Source organism: Arachis ipaensis, chromosome B08, assembly GCF_000816755.2.
Source record: "Arachis ipaensis cultivar K30076 chromosome B08, Araip1.1, whole genome shotgun sequence".
NCBI classification, from domain to species: domain Eukaryota; kingdom Viridiplantae; phylum Streptophyta; class Magnoliopsida; order Fabales; family Fabaceae; genus Arachis; species Arachis ipaensis.
In genome coordinates this window covers 18,683,970-18,689,057 of record NC_029792.2, presented here as the reverse complement: position 1 = coordinate 18,689,057, position 5,088 = coordinate 18,683,970, and the positions used below count along the sequence as shown (strand labels likewise).

Here is a 5,088-nt window from a genome sequence, read left to right as displayed (position 1 = left end):
AGTAAGCTGGCCATTCAACCAGTGGGGATCGATATCCTTGGCCCATTTCCCACTGCACCTAGACAGATGAAGTATTTGGTAGTTGCTATCGACTATTTCAGCAAGTGGATTGAAGCACAACCCTTGGCAAGAATCACATCCTCCCAGATGATATCCTTTGTTTGGAAATATATCATATGCCGATTTGGTATTCCTTGCCATATTGTCACTGACAATGGTCGGCAGTTTACTGACCATAATTTTAAAGATTTTTGGCAGAATCTAAAGATAAACCAGCACTTCTCATCTGTGGAACACCCACAATCTAATGGCTTAGCTGAAGCCGCTAATAAGGTCCTCCTGCACGCTTTGAGGAAAAAGCTCGACGACGCCAAAGGACTCTGGGCTGAGCTGGTTCCAGAAGTATTATGGTCATACAACACTACAATACACACATCCACTAAAGAAACCCCATTCTGCTTGGTATATGGGTCTGAGGCAATGATTCCCCTGGAAATTTCACAACAATTCTTGCGAACGCAAGCAGAGAATCATGATCAAGCACGCCAAGCAGAGCTCGACTTAATAGAAGAAGTTAGGAATACAGCAGCCATTCGCCACCGAGCTTTACAACAGCGGCTTGGCCAACGACATGCTAAATGAGTGCAACCAAGATCCTTCAACATTGGCGATCTGGTGCTGAGAAAAACTGAAGAAGCTCGCCGACCATCGTCCCATGGAAAGCTTGCAGCAACATGGGATGGTCCTTACCGCATATTCGAAGTCCTCGGAAGAGGAGCTTACAGACTAGAGCATCTGGATGGTACTAGACTCCCAAGTACATGGAATATCAATTCTTTAAAGCAATATTACAGTTAAGACGAAGCAGAATGCTAGTACTCTTTTTCCTCACTTGAGATTTTTTCCAAAAGGGTTTTGCTCAAGGAGGTTTTAATGAGGCTAGTCTGCCTGGATTAAGTTGTTAAGGTACTGCTTTGAATAACACTTACCCATATTTACAACATTTTTTAGCATGTTCTTTTTAAACCTATTCTTCAATTTACCAATAAGAATCATGAGGAAATTTGTTATCACATTACAAATTACTCCTCTTAACAGACCAAACGGATAATATGCAGAGCAATCCTCAAAATACAGTTCACAAACCCCTTTCATGGGTGTCAGACAGAGTAATTAGGATTATCCAAAACCTAATTACACAGATTCCTTAAACAAAATAACACAGTCATGGGCCATGGTTCCCAAAATAAAAGCAAAAACAACAAAAATTACATAAAACAACTAGTTAATTAAATTGTCACCCCTTCTTCGATCACCTCTTCATCATCTACAAGCTGACCATCCCGAACCACTTTACTCGGGTCCATTGGTGAAAAGTCCCCATCAGGCATAAGAAACTTCGCCTGAGTCATAGCTCGTTCAAAGCCTTCAGCAAACGCATCAAGAATATCACCTTCTTTACTTGCTTCAAACTCCTTCATTTGTACGGTCAGCTCGATGACTTGTTTATTTATGTCTTCAAGGTCAGTTTCTTTCTTTTTTTAACAGCTCGGCAACCTTTTCACGACTCTCTTTCTCAACTTTTAACTCCTTTTCCAAATCAGAAACATTTTTCTTTAGTTCAATTAGGACTAATTCCTTTGAAGTCAGTTGCTCTTTCAAAACAGCATGCTGTTCAGTCTCAGTAACAATTTTCTTGTGCTTTTTCTCTTGACTTCGGCCAATACAGGCCAAACGAAAACCCAACACCTGAAATTACAAATTTAACTTTATAAAAGACTATAATACAAATATTTGATTAACACAAGTCATTAAGACAAACTAACCTGAAGAAACTGATCAACTCCCACATCCCCAGCTTCTTCCACCCGAGCTATGTTTGAAAAACTTTGGACAACCTCGTCTGCAACGACGTTGAAGGGAAACCCCCGATCCCAAATAGATGATCCATCTCCATCATTGTCAAAAATATGCAGCTTATCCTGTTTTGCAGTAAAACTGGATAGGTCTTCAAGTTGAATCACACCTTCCTCCGGCAGTAACAGTCATCTCCGTCTTTCTTTTCTTAAAAACAATCCCTTTCTTCCTGGGAGGGGGCTGGTCAACTTCACCCCCGACATCCATTTTTTCAACATTCAAAGATGAACCTTCAAAATTCTTAGATTTAAAATGCGCCCTAAGAGTAGAAGCAGACACTCCCGGAAATTTTCCAGCTGTCACACAAAACAAACATAATAATATCAGAAAAGCAGTTATTCAAACAAAGAAAAGCTCAAAACAAAATACACTCTGATGACCTCACCAAAATAATCCATCACAGCCGACTTATTATCTTCCCAAGGAAGCAACTCGAACACAGACATCAAACCCCCCTTATCTACCATTTCAATCAAAAAAGATATAATACACTCGTCTCGGCCAGTTATCAATTCAGGACCTAATATGTGTTGTGGTTGACAACACCAATACAAAGGGAATTTTTCCCCAAGGTGTTCATCTAGGTAAAAAGGGAAATCCTCATCCACTGACTTCACTTTCAAAAATATTTCCTTGAAATCCTTGAAGGAAGATTTATATAATTTGAAAACAGAAAAATCAGGTGTGCTGTTTAAATTTACCCACAATCCCTTCCACACCCCTTTGGCTTGGAATAATGAAAAGAACAGCTCCAGCTCCGAGTCAATTTCCAGGAATTCCATCAAAATCTGGAAACACTTTATGAATGCCCAGCCATTAGGATGAACTTGTGAAGGAGCACAGTTCATTTGTTTCAGAATGTCACATTCAAACTGAGTAAATGGGAGTCAAACTCTTAATTCTTCTAGGACACAACTATACATAAAAAAGTTTTCAAAATTCTTTTTCCTATGGAACACACGATCAGAGCGATTGCATGGCAGTAATTCCAAGCGAAAACCAGGTTTCACTATCCTAGCTACATTAACTTCATTAACACTATCCTTATCAGCAAATAATGAAGCCCTTATTTTGACATCATCATCAACCCAGTCGTATGACTCGTCGTCTTCAAACTTGGGCAACGATTTCACTTTCTTCTCACTCATTGTTTTTGATAGATTCAGAAGAATGGAAGTAGAAATAAGATAGAAGAGAGGGGAATGTTACTAACCTCTGGTACTCATAGTGTTTAAAAGCTTCTGGATAACCACCTCTAGTTCACTGCAGGAAGCAAAAATGCTAAACCGTTCAGTTACTTAACTCCTTCAATCTATGATGAAAATCAATACCATTAAATGAAGCAGACAATCAACGGTCAGAATTAAATCTTGGAACTAGCACCTATCTAGAGAAAACAATAATTAAAGTTTTACATGTCTCGAGACTGGATTGGTATTTACAGTGACAAGTCTTTTCAGTTACCTATGAGTATCTTTAAAAGAGATATGCTGATCTGAGGGCACAGTGTACCGAGCTATAACTCGCCTATTATAAAGCTCAACCTATCTCTTTAACGTCAGGTCAAGCTTGGGGGCTGTGATATGACCAGTAAACATCGGTTACAAGTTATAGCTCGGTAACGCCTGAGACCCAATCATAACCGACGATTTCATAATGGCCATAAACAACCTTAAATCAATAACGTCGGATTTACAATAAGATCTATTATCCACTTTACACTAACTTGAGCGTCAGAGTGCCTTTGCAGGTACCCACCCTCGCCGTTCGTCCATTACCGATGTATATCTTGGTCCACTCGAGAAGTCCACCGACCTTATAAGAGGACGAGCTACACCTCGGAATAGCCAGGCAAGAACAAATATTAAACAAAATTAATAAGTTTTGTTGACCTTTGAATTTTTATTTTGATGATATACCTCTATCATCATGGGAGCGGTTTCAAATCTTGATAACATTTGGAGAGAAGTATCCATTGTGTTTTTGTGTATAACATATAGTGTGTGTGTGGTTGTCTACTCATATTGATTGATGAATAATCAATCGTCAATTACCATCACAAATCAAATGAATCCTTTATTTTTTTTTTCGCAAATTGATACATTATAGAAACTTATTTAATTAACATATACATATGGATATTTATCTTTTTCTTTTATAAATTGCTTTTTCATATTTATTTTCAAGCTATATTATTCCACATGACAATAAAGTCATCAGGGGACATATACAATAACAATTCTATTAGGTAATTAACTAGGGATGTATCTAACAAAATTTTCTTTTTTTTGAAAGAAACGTAAATTCAAACTATCATGTGAAATATCGAATTTTAATGAAAAAAATATAAAAAATCTAAAAAAACATATTAAACTATTTTAAATATTTAAAATTATTTTAAAAATTCTAAAATTTATTTTAAAAATTCCAAAATCATTATAAAAATTTCTAATAAAAAGAAACATCCAAAATCTAAAAAAAAAAATAATATTAAAAATTATTTTAAAAATTCTAAAACTTAACAAAACTAAACATCCAAAAAATATTAAAAAAAGAACATTTAAAAACTAAGTAAGAAACATCTAAAACTATTAAAAGAATAATCCAAAATCCAAAAAAAAGAAACATCCAAAACAATAAAAAAATCCAAAACTTAAGAGAAAGAAACATCCGAAATTAGTAAAAAGTTAAAAACATAATCCAAAACGAAGAAGAAGAAGAGGAGCAGTGACGCGGCCAGAGCATGGGGTTTGGATGTTGCGGGGAACGACATCCTTCTTCCTTGTTGGCCGTACTGTCAGGAGTTGTGGTGGCATGCGGCAACAGCAATGGCGTGCAGCGACCCTCAGCGGTTGGGCGTGTGTGCGTGCGTTCATGTGCTGCGTTTGCAGAGGAAGGGCGATGTGCATGTGCATGCAGCCAGGGACGAAGTTAGATAAAATATTAGAAGGGGACCAAAAATATTTACACAATAAAATAATACTAAAATAAAATTTTAAGAGGGGCTAAACTGAAAGTTACATATAAGTTACATGTAAAAAATTAAAATTAGGGGGTCATTGCCCCTTTTCCTACAATGTAGCTCCGCCCCTGCATGCAGCGCTGTATTCGCAGTGGACAGAGCGCTGCATGCGTGTGGCGGTGGGAGGCGCTGTATCCATAGGTGCAGCA

At 37.4% G+C, this 5,088-nt stretch overlaps 1 long non-coding RNA gene across 1 annotated transcript; it reads right to left on the bottom strand.

Annotated features, from left to right (window-relative positions):
- LOC110266001 lies at positions 1,706-1,919 on the bottom strand. Its single transcript, XR_002352799.1, has 2 exons — positions 1,827-1,919; positions 1,706-1,749 (listed from the first exon to the last, which is right to left on the bottom strand). It is a non-coding gene; the product is annotated as an uncharacterized LOC110266001 (long non-coding RNA).